The sequence below is a fragment of the Phyllobates terribilis genome, unplaced genomic scaffold, assembly GCF_046119375.1.
Source record: "Phyllobates terribilis strain yellow unplaced genomic scaffold, ASM4611937v1 Scaffold_12__6_contigs__length_324123572, whole genome shotgun sequence".
Taxonomy (NCBI): domain Eukaryota; kingdom Metazoa; phylum Chordata; class Amphibia; order Anura; family Dendrobatidae; genus Phyllobates; species Phyllobates terribilis.
In genome coordinates this window covers 301,478,924-301,494,127 of record NW_027362772.1, presented here as the reverse complement: position 1 = coordinate 301,494,127, position 15,204 = coordinate 301,478,924, and positions in this window count along the sequence as shown.

Here is a 15,204-nt window from a genome sequence, read left to right as displayed (position 1 = left end):
CCTGTAGCAGCCGAATCCTCAGGGTGCTACATTCCCCCCTGGTAAATCACAGCACGTCCTCGGGCTGTAAGACATAACACCAAAACATACAAATTTTTGCATAAACATATAAAACATATAAAACATTATATATATATATATCAATATAAAACATTCTCGTCGCCTCTGGCTCCTCCTCCGGTCACTGTGCAACGTGTGACCAGGTACAGTGCGACAGTCTTTCTAGAAAAATGGTTTTCCTATAAAACCGGTAGGGGGCGCTTTAGGAAGCGCAACTATGTACAAGGGTATGGCCGCTCTCAGTCCTCGGCCAGGTAAGGAGGGAAAGGGAATGGCTGCTCACAGTCCTCAGCCTGTGGGATTAAGGGTAAACGGGTGAACAGTTCACATCAGCTGGTCCCAACGGGGACTATATTTGCAGTAACAGTTTCTTTATACCCCGATCGGGTAACTATTTACAGCACCTGCTCCGCTGTACTCAACAGCGTCTTCCTCCTGCTCCTTCTTTGGGGATCTCAGCTTCAGACCCGTCCGGATCCTCTTGCTCTTCCTCCTCACATTGCAGCTCCTCCTCTGTCAGGCGATGCACATGGAGGGCGTAAGGTCCTTTGGCACACTTGTGCCGGGTAAAGGTGACCTCGTCCCCGATATAAAGGTCACGACCTCTGTGCCCCTCCGGCAGATGGGACTCCACATCTCTGCGCGTGACAAAGACGTCGCCGGGGGTGTTGTTGTCTCTGATGAAGCCCCACCCATGCTGCAGGTTAAACTTTATTACAGTCCCGGTGGTGCGGGGACTGTGCGCTGCACGGGGGTCCCTCCTGGTTCGGCTCTTCTGCTCGGCGCTCCTTATTTGGGCCTGTTGTTCCCGGACCCGCCTCTCTCTCCGCTCCCTCGCAAACTCCTCGAGCTGCTGTCGGCAACACTCAGCACGCTCCGCTGCAGCTGCCCTGGTTTCCTGAGTGAACCCCATTAGGTCTTCTCCGGTGGGGTCCCACTCAAATTGGGTCTCTTCAAGCGGGGGCGAGATCCTTATCACGGGCTTCGGAGCCGGAATCAGGGGTGCACACATGGCCCCAACTCTCCTCTGGTGCTCCAGTTCATAATATTTCTGGGGCCAGATGAAAGGCTGCCCGTCCGGCCACGTGTGCTGGGCAAACAAGTCCTCTCCCAGACGTGGCACCCTTGGTTTTACGGGTGCGGGCGCGGTGGTGGTGGCGCCCGGGTTGCCCAGGCCTTGCGGCCAGGCCTGGGGCACCTGGAAGGTGAAGGGCACCGTTAGGACGGCGGCGCCCTGGGCTACCTGGCCTTGCGGCCAGGCCGGAGGCTCCGCGGAGGTAGGGGGCGCTGTTGGTGCTGCGACGCCCGGGAATTCTAGGCCCTGCGACCAGGCTGGTGTTACTTCCTGTTTTGCCACGCTCGGGGTCGGTGCGCATGGCGTCACAGGGGTCGCGGCGGCGGCTTCCGGTTGGGGCCTAGTCTGCGTCGGTGACATGGCGTTTTCGGGCACAGCAGGGGGACTTTCGGGCTCTGCGACGGGGAGCTGGGGCAGGTAAGCGGTGTCCTTGTTTGGGGTATAGACGTCCCCTTTACCTGCCTCCATGCGTTCGGCTCCCTTCTCGGCGCCGTCTCCGGCCTTGGGTCCTCCCGCGCCATCCTCAGAGGCGGTCTGTCTCCTCATCTTGGCTGGCGTGCTCCGGGTCTTGGTTTGCTGGGCCATCTCTCGGCTCCACTCCGCCAATGTCTCTCGCTGTACCCGGGCCATCCTCCGTGCGAGGCCCTCCAGAGCTGTCTGTGCACACTCCCGGTCTCGGGGGAGCTGTGCAAGGACCTCCACTAGGCCTAGTGGGGTCGTGGTTTCCAGCAGGCTCCTGACCAACGGGTCGGTGCTGCTCTGCTCTTCTTCCAGCAGGCTCCTGGCCAGCGGGCCGGTGCTGCTCTGCTCTCTCGCCATCTCCGGGTGAGCTTCTCTGCTACTCTTCTCCAGGCTTCCTGCCTCCGGGTGCGCTCGCTCCAGACTGCTCCAGGCGGCACCCATCTTCGTTCTTTTCTTTCGTCTCCTCCCACTTCGAGGGCGGTCCCGGGGCCACTGGGTGACTGTCAGCTCCAGGAGCGGTTCTTTCACGCTGACCGACACCTCTAGCATCACAGTCTCTGTTGGTGGGGGCGGTTTCCACTTTTGGCGCCATTTTCGGTCCTGGCCCACGATGGGAGGTGGCCTCTCGCCACCCTCTGGCACGCCCATAATGGCGTCCGCTCTTCCAAGGCGGGAAACCTTTGGAAATGGCGGGAATCGCTTCCCAGTGGCGGGAAACTCTGCAGATGGCGGGAAAAAGTTGTTAATGGCGGACACCCGGCGGGAATCGACTGGTGATGGGGTCCGATGGCGGGGACCCTCCGGAACCGGCAGGAGACTTCTTCTTGAGGTAAACTTGCACTTTTCTTCAGGCACGCAGTACCCGGGTGTTGCGGGCACGTAATCCTGCCGACTACGCCAAAGTTGACGCGCCCCCTGGGCCATATTCTTTATGGGAATATCCGGAGCCGGATCAGATGGGGGTTGTAGTCTCCGAGTGGCTGTGACCCGGTCCGTGCCCAGGGTGTCAAACTCAGTTGTATGTGGCAGTCCTACAGATGTTACTAAGTTCTTAATGTCGACTACGCCACCCGTTGTGTTGCGGTCACTGTGGCCGCCGCTGCAGCAGGGTCCGCTGAGGCTGGTGGTGTAGGTGCAGCTTTGGTGATATAACCCCCAACGGGTGGGGTATAGCCTCAGGGGGATCAGGTGCAGAGGATGGGAGTTGTGGTGATGCAGTGTAGACGGCAATCAGAGACAGAGTCGGGTTATGCAGTTTAGGATGTTTACTCACTGCTGATGTTCTGGTCACTCCAGCTTCGAGTGACCTCCCGAGCCGTGCTGCGTCCACCAGGTTCTGGATCCAGCCAACTCCCAAATAAGTCCGGAGCGTGACCCTGAGCTCTCCTTCTGTCCTTTCTCTGGCCGTCCCCACTATTGATCCACCCAGGTCCAGCTCCCTCGGGCCTTCTGTTGGGAGACCCTTGGCCTTGGGTTCCCTGACCCTCCTCGTGGTATGCCTTCGTGGTGGATGTGGTGGGTGACCGTGGCAAACGCTGCCCACGGTCTCCGGTCTCTGGCTGGGGAGTGTTTTTGCCCCCACCAGCTTGGGTTCCGGTACCCTGTGCCGACTCTTCACCCGGGGATTTAGTTTGGGGTCTTGGAGTCCTTTTCTTCTGTTTCCCCCTCTGGGTCTCTCTTTCTCCTCTCTCACTCTGGGTCTCTCTTCTCCTCAGCTCGCTGACTTTCTCTCTGCAACTGACCCTGTTCTTAGTTGGTGCCCACCTTATATACACCCTCTATGTGTGAGCTCAGGTGACCAGCACCCAATGAGCTCCTATCTTTACCCAGGCTGCTCCCCCTATCTGCCCCTACACTACTTGGGATGTACCACCCCCCTCCCACTCCAGCCAGGAACAGACTCGGTCGTACCTGCACATTTCTAAGTGGGAGTACCGTCGGTCTGCTCCTCGGAAATGGGATGTGTGTAGTGCATGCAGCCTACCGAGCTCAGTTCCACACTCCATCCTTACCCGGGAGTGGAATATCACACCTCTGGGTTGAGGTGCAATACCCCTGTAGCAGCCGAATCCTCAGGGTGCTACAAGACCTTATCTCCTGGACGAAATTGAGGAGGATCCAGGCGTTTTTTGTCAGCGTGTCTTTTCATCCGCTCGGACGACTGAAGGAGTGCGGATCGGGTACTCTCCCAAATGGAGGAAAATTTGCTAACGAGAGATTCCGCAGCCGGGTTGTCCACCGAGGTGGAGACAGGAAAAGGAATCCGAGGATGCTGACCAAAGACTACAAAAAACGGGGATTTGGAGGAGGATTCGCTCTCGTGATTATTGTAAGAGAACTCGGCCCATGGTAGGAGATCCACCCAGTCAGAATGGTAGGCATTAACGAAGTGCCGGAGGTAACTGGTCAGGTTCTGATTGATCCGCTCCACTTGACCATTGGACTGTGGGTGGTAAGCGGAAGAGAAGTCCAGGGTGACGTCTAGTAGTTTACAAGTGGCTCTCCAGAAGCGTGAGGTGAACTGTACCCCACGATCCGACACGATGTGGAGGGGCAGGCCATGAAGACGGAAGATGTGACGAATAAAGTCTCTAGCTAGCTCGGGTGCAGACGGGAGGCCTGGCAGGGGAACGAAATGAGCCATCTTGGAGAAGCGGTCAGCGACCACCCAAATGACCGTACAACCGGCAGAGAGTGGGAGGTCAGTTATGAAGTCCATTGCAATATGCTGCCAGGGGGCAGCAGGTACTGGGAGCGGAAGGAGGCGACCGGCTGGCAGATGTCTCGGAACCTTGTTGCGGGCGCAGGACACACAGGCAGAAACAAAGTCTATTACATCCTTGTGCAGGGTAGGCCACCAGTAGTGCCGGGAAATAAGCTGGAGGGTCTTCTTCTGACCAGCGTGGCCAGCCAGTTTAGACGAGTGACCCCAGTGAAGGATCTTCTCCCGATCAGGTACTGATACGAACGTCTTTCCGGGAGGGAGACGATTTAGACTCACGGGAGCCACCTGCATTACTCTGGCGGGATCGATGATGTGTTTCGGATCTTCCTCGAGATCAGATACCAGAAAGGATCGAGACAAGGCGTCCGCCTTGACGTTTTTGTCAGCCGGGCGAAAATGAAGGACAAAATCAAAACGAGCAAAAAACAAGGACCACCGGGCTTGGCGCGGGTTAAGTCTCTGGGCATGCTGGAGGTAAGCCAAGTTCTTGTGGTCAGTGTAAATTATTACCGGGTGAAGAGCCCCCTCAAGCAGGTAACGCCACTCCTCCAATGCCAGTTTGATGGCCAATAACTCTCGATCTCCTATGGAATAATTGCGCTCAGAGGAGGAGAAGAGTTTAGAGAAGAAGCCGCAAGTTACCATCCTCCCGGAAGAAGATTTTTGAGTAAGTACCGCTCCAGCTCCAGAGGAGGAGGCGTCCACTTCCAGGAAAAACTGCTTGTTGCCGTCCGGGCGATGCAGCACCGGGGCGGAAGAGAAGGCCTGTTTTAAGGAAAGAAAGGCTTCTTCTGCTTCGGGCGGCCACTCTTTGGGATTAGTACCCTTACGGGTGAGCGCGGAAATTGGGGCAGTCCGGGAAGAGAAGTGTGGTATGAAGAGGCGGTAGTAGTTGGCGAAGCCCAGGAACCGCTGAATGGCCTTCAACCCCTCCGGTCGGGGCCATTTCTCGATGGCAGACAGTTTCTCTGGATCCATTCGTAGGCCGGTCTGAGAAATAATGTAGCCCAAAAACGGAAGCGAGGTCTGCTCAAAGAGGCACTTCTCGTATTTAGCGAAGAGGTGATTCTGCCTGAGCCTGAGCAGGACCTGACGAACGTCCCTCCGGTGAGTCTGGAGATCCGGAGAGAAGACCAAGATGTCGTCCAGGTACACCACTACGCAGGAGTAGAGAAGGTCCCGGAAGATGTCATTGACCAACTCTTGAAAGACGGCAGGAGCGTTACAGAGACCAAAGGGCATTACCAGGTATTCATAGTGGCCGTCCCGGGTGTTGAATGCCGTCTTCCATTCATCCCCTTGACGGATACGAACCAGGTTGTACGCCCCACGGAGGTCTAGTTTGGTGAAGATTCTAGCCCCCCTCAGACGATCAAATAATTCTGGAATGAGCGGAAGGGGGTACTTATTCTTCACCGTGATCTGGTTTAGGCCTCTATAGTCTATACAGGGACGGAGAGAGCCGTCCTTCTTTTTGACGAAAAAGAAGCCTGCTCCTGCCGGGGAGGTAGATTTCCGGATGAATCCCCTGGCCAGATTCTCCTCAATATATTCGGACATCGACCGGGTCTCAGCAGCGGATAAAGGATAAATACGCCCACGGGGAGGAGTAGTACCGGGTAACAGGTCGATGGGACAGTCGTATGGTCTATGAGGGGGTAATGTCTCTGCCTCCTTTTTATTAAAGACATCAGCATAAGACCAATAAGGAATTGGAAGTCCAGGTAGATTAGCTGGGGTAGGAGAGGGACGGACGGGATGGACGGGAACCAGGCAGGTCTTATGACAGTCTTGTCCCCAGCGAAGGACTTCTCCGGTTTTCCAGTCAAGCACGGGTGCATGTTTCTGGAGCCAAGGCAGACCTAGCAAGAGGGCGTGAGAGAGTCCAGGCAGAACATGAAAGGAGATACTTTCAGAATGCAGCATTCCCACCTGCAGAGTAATGGATTCGGTGATGAGTTGGATGGGGCGTGGTAAGAGCCCCCCATCCACGGCAGCCACAGACAAAGGTACAGCCAGAGGTTTGGTGGGGATGCGGTATTTCTCTACCAGGGACTGTGAAATAAGATTCCCGGCTGCTCCAGAGTCCAGTTGGGCTAGTTCGAAATAACGGTTCTCCCCGTAGACGATTGAAACTGACAACAGCAGGGATGGAGAGGATTTATTCTTGTCTAGGTGGACCTCTCTGAGCGAACCTAGACACAGGCGTTTCCCGACCTCTCCGGGCAGGCATGAATCCGGTGCTCCTTACTGCCACAGTAGAAGCAGGTCCCCTCGGCACGGCGTAAGTCCTGACGGGTCTTGACCATCTTGGTCTGGTCGACCTGCATAGGCTCAGGAGGGTGTACCTGGTTAGAGACAGAAGGAGTGACGGGTTTCTGAAAAGTAGGAGCTAGACGTGGTAACCTCCTCTCACGGGTGACCTCTCTGGCACGCTCCTGGAACCGTAGGTCAATCCGGGTGGCAAGAGTTATTAAGTCATCGAGAGTGGTAGGAATGTCCGGACCGGCAAGTTCATCTTTAATACGGCCGGACAGACCCTCCCAGAAGACGGAAACCAGAGCGTCGTTATCCCAGGCCAGCTCCGAGGCAAGGGTACGGAACCGTATGGCATATTGGCCTACGGTGAGACTCTCCTGACGGAGGCGTAGCAACGATGATGCAGATGAGGTCTTCCATCCGGGTTCGTCGAAGACTTTCCGGAAAGCCGTGAGAAAAGCAGGCAAGTTGGACACCAGGGGGTCTCCTCTCTCCCATAGAGGATTTAGCCAGGCCAGGGCCTCCCCGGTGAGATGGGACATGATGAAGGCAATTTTGGCCCGGTCGGAATTAAACTGGTGGGACAAAAGTTCAAAGTGCAGGGTGCACTGATTTAAGAAGCCCCGAGCCTGGACGGAGTCGCCTCCGAAGCGAGGAGGTGCAAAAAGCCGGGGTCCGGGGTAGGATACCATGGTATTAGTGGGCAGCGGAGCTGCCGGATTGCAAGATATGGCACTGGCGGAGGTTGTTGGTGGATCAGACAGAGTGTTCAGGCGAGTATTGACATTCCGCAGGTGACCCATGATGGACTCCTGTTGGGACCTCTGACGGGACAGTTCAAGACAGAGGTCCGAGAGCGAGGGAGCTTGGGTGCCACCGGGTTCCATGGCCCGAGCAAACTGTAACGGGTCTGGGAGGCGGAACCTCTGGGCTACAATACAAGGGGGCGGTCCTTGTAAGGGAGCGGGTGGCGACCAGGCAGGTAGTCACAGGAGGTGACCAGGACAGTCTCTGGGTGTACGGGCAGGAGGACACGGCAAGTGACCGGGGCAGTCTCTGGGTAAAGGGTAGGTACGACCTGTGATGGCTGAACCTCCAGGTAGGCTAGCAAGGCAGATGGAGAAGCGCTCCCAGGTGAGCGGGCAAGAGTCTCAGGAATAGCTGGTGGTCACAGCACGTGACAGCGGAGCCTCCGGGCAGGCAAGCAGGCAGGTAGCGGAGAAGCGCTCCCAGGTGAGCGGGCAAGAGTCTGGAGTAGCTGGTGGTCACAGCACGTGACAGCGGAGCCTCCGGGCAGGCAAGCAGGCAGGTAGCGGAGAAGCACTCCCAGGTGAGCGGGCAAGAGTCTGGAGTAGCTGGTGGTCACAGCACGTGACAGCGGAGCCTCCGGGCTGGCAAGCAGGCAGGTAACGGAGAAGCGCTCCCAGGTGAGCGGGCAAGCTGGTCCATAGACAGACTGACCGGAGTTGTAAGGCAGACCGTCGGACCTCTGGCAAGCAGGCAGGTAGCTGAGGTGCGCTCCCAGGTGAGCGGGCAGGCTGGTCCTTAGACAGACTGACAGGAGTAGTAAGGCAGACCGACGGACCTCAGACTAGCAGACAGGTAGCAAGTAATCAGGCAGGAATCTGACAGGTAACTGGCAGGTAACTGGCAACGGGACCTGAGGGCTGAAGCACAGGTGAGACACAGGTGCAAACAACATTGCTCGGGCACCTCCATTTTGGAGGAGGTGCCTTATATATGATGAAGTCCTCCGGCCATTGGCCGGGGACTCCTTAGGACGGCGCGCGCGGCCCCTTTAAGAGGAGGGGAGCGCGCGCGCGCGCGCCCTAAGCACAGGTGCCGGGAAGGAGCGCGCGCTGAGAGCAGAGCGGGAGGAGGACGCCGGGAAGGAGCGCGCGCTATCAGCAGAGCGGGAGAGGGACGCCGGGCACGGGGCAGAGCGGTGAGGGGAGCAGCGTCCCTGCCTAGCAGAGGGCAGGGACGCCGGCACTACAGTCGGCTCTGCGGCTGTGGTCATTACCTCTGCTCCCCAGGTCTGATGTAGTACCGGCTCTGCGTTTGTGGTCATTACCTCTGCTCCCCAGACCTGATGTAGTGTCGGCTCTGCGGCTGTGGTCATTACCTCTGCTCCCCAGGTCTGATGTAGCGCCGGCTTTGCGTCTGTGGTCATTACCTCTGCTCCCCAGACCTGATGTAGTGTCGGCTCTGCGGCTGTGGTCATTACCTCTGCACCCCAGGTCTGATGCAGTGTCGGCTCTGCGGCTGTGGTCATTACCTCTGCACCCCAGGTCTGACGTAGTGTCGGCTCTGCGGCTGTGGTCATTACCTCTGCACCCCAGGTCTGACGTAGTGTCGGCTCTGCGGCTGTGGTCATTACCTCTGCACCCCAGGTCTGATGTATTGTCGGCTCTGCGGCTGTGGTCATTACCTCTGCACCCCAGGTCTGATGTAGTGTCGGCTCTGCGGCTGTGGTCATTACCTCTGCTCCCCAGGTCTGATGTAGTGTCGGCTCAGCGGCTGTGGTCATTACCTCTGCACCCCAGGTCTGATGTATTGTCGGCTCTGCGGCTGTGGTCATTATCTCTGCACCCCAGGTCTGACATAGTGTCGGCTTTGCGGCTGTGGTCATTACCTCTGCTCCCCAGGTCTGACGTAGTGTTGTCTCTGCGGCTGTGGTCATTACCTCTGCTCCCCAGGTCTGACGTAGTGTCAGCTCTGCGGCTGTGGTCATTACCTCTGCTCCCCAGGTCTGACGTAGTGTCGGCTCTGCGGCTGTGGTCATTACCTCTGCACCCCAGGTCTGACGTAGTGTCGGCTCTGCGGCTGTGGTCATTACCTCTCTTCCCAAGACCTGATGTAGTGTCGGCTCTGTGGCTTTGGTCATTACCTCTGCTCCCCAGGTATGATGTAGTGTCGGCTCTGCGGCTGTGGTCATTACCTCTGCTCCCCAGACCTGATGTAGTGTCGGCTCTGCAGCTGTGGTCATTACCTCTGCACCCCAGACCTGATGTAGTGTCGGCTCTGTGGCTGTGGTCATTACCTCTGCTCCCCAGGTCTGATGTAGTGTCGGCTCTGCGGCTGTGGTCATTACCTCTGCACCCCAGGTCTGACGTAGTGTCGGCTCTGCGGCTGTGGTCATTACCTCTGCACCCCAGGTCTGACGTAGTGTCGGCTCTGCGGCTTTGGTCATTACCTCTGCACCCCAGGTCTAATGTAGTGTCGGCTCTGCGGCTGTGGTCATTACCTCTGCACCCCAGGTCTGATGTAGTGTCGGCTCTGCGGCTGTGGTCATTACCTCTGCTCCTCAGGTCTGATGTAGTGTCGGCTCTGCGGCTAGGGTCATTACCTCTGCACCCCAGGTCTGACGTAGTGTCGGCTCTGCGGCTGTGGTCATTACCTCTGCACCCCAGGTCTGATGCAGTGTCGGCTCTGCGGCTGTGGTCATTACCTCTGCACCCCAGGTCTGACGTAGTGTCGGCTCTGCGGCTGTGGTCATTACCTCTGCACCCCAGGTCTGACGTAGTGTCGGCTCTGCGGCTGTGGTCATTACCTCTGCACCCCAGGTCTGATGTATTGTCGGCTCTGCGGCTGTGGTCATTACCTCTGCACCCCAGGTCTGATGTAGTGTCGGCTCTGCGGCTGTGGTCATTACCTCTGCTCCCCAGGTCTGATGTAGTGTCGGCTCAGCGGCTGTGGTCATTACCTCTGCACCCCAGGTCTGATGTATTGTCGGCTCTGCGGCTGTGGTCATTATCTCTGCACCCCAGGTCTGACATAGTGTCGGCTTTGCGGCTGTGGTCATTACCTCTGCTCCCCAGGTCTGACGTAGTGTTGTCTCTGCGGCTGTGGTCATTACCTCTGCTCCCCAGGTCTGACGTAGTGTCAGCTCTGCGGCTGTGGTCATTACCTCTGCTCCCCAGGTCTGACGTAGTGTCGGCTCTGCGGCTGTGGTCATTACCTCTGCACCCCAGGTCTGACGTAGTGTCGGCTCTGCGGCTGTGGTCATTACCTCTCTTCCCAAGACCTGATGTAGTGTCGGCTCTGTGGCTTTGGTCATTACCTCTGCTCCCCAGGTATGATGTAGTGTCGGCTCTGCGGCTGTGGTCATTACCTCTGCTCCCCAGACCTGATGTAGTGTCGGCTCTGCAGCTGTGGTCATTACCTCTGCACCCCAGACCTGATGTAGTGTCGGCTCTGTGGCTGTGGTCATTACCTCTGCTCCCCAGGTCTGATGTAGTGTCGGCTCTGCGGCTGTGGTCATTACCTCTGCACCCCAGGTCTGACGTAGTGTCGGCTCTGCGGCTGTGGTCATTACCTCTGCACCCCAGGTCTGACGTAGTGTCGGCTCTGCGGCTTTGGTCATTACCTCTGCACCCCAGGTCTAATGTAGTGTCGGCTCTGCGGCTGTGGTCATTACCTCTGCACCCCAGGTCTGATGTAGTGTCGGCTCTGCGGCTGTGGTCATTACCTCTGCTCCTCAGGTCTGATGTAGTGTCGGCTCTGCGGCTAGGGTCATTACCTCTGCACCCCAGGTCTGACGTAGTGTCGGCTCTGCGGCTGTGGTCATTACCTCTGCTCCCCAGGTCTGACGTAGTGTCGGCTCTGCGGCTGTTGTCATTACCTCTGCTCCCCAGGTCTGACGTAGTGTCGGCTCTGCGGCTGTGGTCATTACCTCTGCTCCCCAGGTCTGACGTAGTGTCGGCTCTGTGGCTGTGGTCATTACTTCTGCTCCCCAGGTCTGACGTAGTGTCGGCTCTGCGGCTGTGGTCATTACCTCTGCTCCCCAGGTCTGATGTAGTGTCGGCTCTCCAGCTGTGGTCATTACCTCTGCACCCCAGGTCTGACGTAGTGTCGGCTCTGCGGCTGTGGTCATTACCTCTCCTCCCCAGACCTGATGTAGTGTCGGCTCTGTGGCTTTGTTCATTACCTCTGCTCCCCAGGTCTGATGTAGTGTCGGCTCTGCGGCTGTGGTCATTACTTCTGCTCCCCAGGTCTGATGTAGTGTCGGCTCTCCGGCTGTGGTCATTACCTCTGCACCCTAGGTCTGACGTAGTGTCGGCTCTGCGGCTGTGGTCATTACCTCTCCTCCCCAGACCTGATGTAGTGTCAGCTCTGTGGCTTTGTTCATTACCTCTGCTCCCCAGGTCTGATGTAGTGTCGGCTCTGCGGCTGTGGTCATTACCTCTGCTCCCCAGGTCTGATGTAGTGTCGGCTCTGCGGCTGTGGTCATTACCTCTGCTCCCCAGACCTGATGTAGTGACGGCTCTGCAGCTGTGGTCATTACCTCTGCACCCCAGACCTGATGTAGTGTCGGCTCTGTGGCTGTGGTCATTACCTCTGCACCCTAGGTCTGATGTGGTGTCGGCTCTGCGGCTGTGGTCATTACCTCTGCTCCCCAGGTCTGTTGTAGTGTCGGCTCTGCGGCTGTGGTCATTGCAAACAAGTCAAAAAACCAGACAATGTGAACTGAGGTCTAAGATGGCAGACATACAAGAAACAGAGGCATGTTCACACTAGCAAAAAAGAAAAAAAGAAGCAAGACAAAAATATATCTCATACCCTACCATAATTATATATAAATGTAAAGCAAAGTTGCATAATAAATATAGGGTACTTAGTGAACTATTTTTGATCAAAAAAAGTATACAAGCCGTCCCACCAGCGGCAAGGTGACCCTAAATTGGGACGGTACCTATACTGCCTATATTAAAAACCTTACTGTATATCAAAGTTGAAGTAATGCATATAAAAGGGTAGACAAATAGGACCGGGTCCCAACTCCAGACCACCTAGGCCCGTGGTAAGCTACATATATACCAATCAGCTCAACAAAGGGCATGCCACACCCTTAAATTGCACAGAATGCAAACAAGTCAAAAAACCAGACAATGTGAACTGAGGTCTAAGATGGCAGACATACAAGAAACAGAGGCATGTTCACACTAGCAAAAAAGAAAAAAAGAAGCAAGACAAAAATATATCTCATACCCTACCATAATTATATATAAATGTAAAGCAAAGTTGCATAATAAATATAGGGTACTTAGTGAACTATTTTTGATCAAAAAAAGTATACAAGCCGTCCCACCAGCGGCAAGGTGACCCTAAATTGGGACGGTACCTATACTGCCTATATTAAAAACCTTACTGTATATCAAAGTTGAAGTAATGCATATAAAAGGGTAGACAAATAGGACCGGGTCCCAACTTTTTTGACTTGTTTGCATTCTGTGCAATTTAAGGGTGTGGCATGCCCTTTGTTGAGCTGATTGGTATATATGTAGCTTACCACGGGCCTAGGTGGTCTGGAGTTGGGACCCGGTCCTATTTGTCTACCCTTTTATATGCATTACTTCAACTTTGATATACAGTAAGGTTTTTAATATAGGCAGTATAGGTACCGTCCCAATTTAGGGTCACCTTGCCGCTGGTGGGACGGCTTGTATACTTTTTTTGATCAAAAATAGTTCACTAAGTACCCTATATTTATTATGCAACTTTGCTTTACATTTATATATAATTATGGTAGGGTATGAGATATATTTTTGTCTTGCTTCTTTTTTTCTTTTTTTGCTAGTGTGAACATGCCTCTGTTTCTTGTATGTCTGCCATCTTAGACCTCAGTTCACATTGTCTGTTTTTTTGACTTGTTTGCATTCTGTGCAATTTAAGGGTGTGGCATGCCCTTTGTTGAGCTGATTGGTATATATGTAGCTTACCACGGGCCTAGGTGGTCTGGAGTTGGGACCCGGTCCTATTTGTCTACCCTTTTATATGCATTACTTCAACTTTGATATACAGTAAGGTTTTTAATATAGGCAGTATAGGTACCGTCCCAATTTAGGGTCAACTTGCCGCTGGTGGGACGGCTTGTATACTTTTTTTGATCAAAAATAGTTCACTAAGTACCCTATATTTATTATGCAACTTTGCTTTACATTTATATATAATTATGGTAGGGTATGAGATATTTTTGGTTTGCTTCTTTTTTTCTTTTTTGCTAGTGTGAACATGCCTCTGTTTCTTGTATGTCTGCCATCTTAGACCTCAGTTCACATTGTCTGGTTTTTTGACTTGTTTGCATTCTGTGCAATTTAAGGGTGTGGCATGCCCTTTGTTGAGCTGATTGGTATATATGTAGCTTACCACGGGCCTAGGTGGTCTGGAGTTGGGACCCGGTCCTATTTGTCTACCCTTTTATATGCATTACTTCAACTTTGATATACAGTAAGGTTTTTAATATAGGCAGTATAGGTACCGTCCCAATTTAGGGTCACTTTGCCGCTGGTGGGACGGCTTGTATACTTTTTTTGATCAAAAATAGTTCACTAAGTACCCTATATTTATTATGCAACTTTGCTTTACATTTATATATAATTATGGTAGGGTATGAGATATATTTTTGTCTTGCTTCTTTTTTTCTTTTTTGCTAGTGTGAACATGCCTCTGTTTCTTGTATGTCTGCCATCTTAGACCTCAGTTCACATTGTCTGGTCCCCAGGTCTGATGTAGTGTCGGCTCTGCGGCTTTGGTCATTAAATCTGCTCCCCAGGTCTGATGTAGTGTCGGCTCTGTGGCTGTGGTCATTAACTCTGCTCCCCAGACCTGATGTAGTCTCAACTCTGCGGCTGTGGTCATTACCTCTGCACCCCAGGTCTGATGTAGTGTCGGCTCTGCGGCTGTGGTCATTACCTCTGCTCCCCAGGTCTGATGTATTGTCAGCTCTGCGGCTGTGGTCATTAAATCTGCTCCCCAGGTCTGATGTAGTGTCGGCTCTGTGGCTGTGGTCATTACCTCTGCTCCCCAGGTCTGATGTATTGTCAGCTCTGCGGCTGTGGTCATTAAATCTGCTCCCCAGGTCTGATGTAGTGTCGGCTCTGTGGCTGTGGTCATTACCTCTGCTCCTCAGGTCTGATGTATTGTCGGCTCTGCGGCTGTGGTCATTACCTCTGCTCCCCAGGTCTGATGTATTGTCAGCTCTGCGGCTGTGGTCATTACCTCTGCTCCCCAGGTCTGATGTAGTGTCGGCTCTGTGGCTGTGGTCATTACTTCTGCTCCCCAGGTCTGATGTAGTGTCGGCTCTGCGGCTGTGGTCATTACCTCTGCTCCCCAGGTCTGATGTAGTGTCGGCTCTGCGGCTGTGGTCATTACCTTTTCTCCCCAGGTCTGATGTAGTGTCGGCTCTGCGGCTTTGGTCATTACCTCTGCTCCCCAGGTCTGATGTAGTGTCGGCTTTGCGGCTGTGGTCATTACCTCTGCTCCCCAGGTCTGATGTAGTGTCGGCTCTGCGGCTTTGGTCATTACCTCTACACCCCAGACCTGATGTTGTGTCGGCTCTGCGGCTGTGGTCATTACCTCTGCACCCCAGGTCTGATGTAGTGTCGGCTCTGCGACTTTGTTCAGTACCTGTGCTCCCCAGGTCTGATGTAGTGTCGGCTCTGCGGCTGTGGTCATTACCTCTACACCCAGACCTGATGTTGTGTCGGCTCTGCGGCTGTGGTCATTACCTCTGCACCCCAGGTCTGATGTAGTGTCGGCTCTGCGGCTTTGGTCATTACCTCTGCTCCCCAGGTCTGATGTAGGGTCGGCTCTGCGGCTGTGGTCATTACCTCTGCACCCC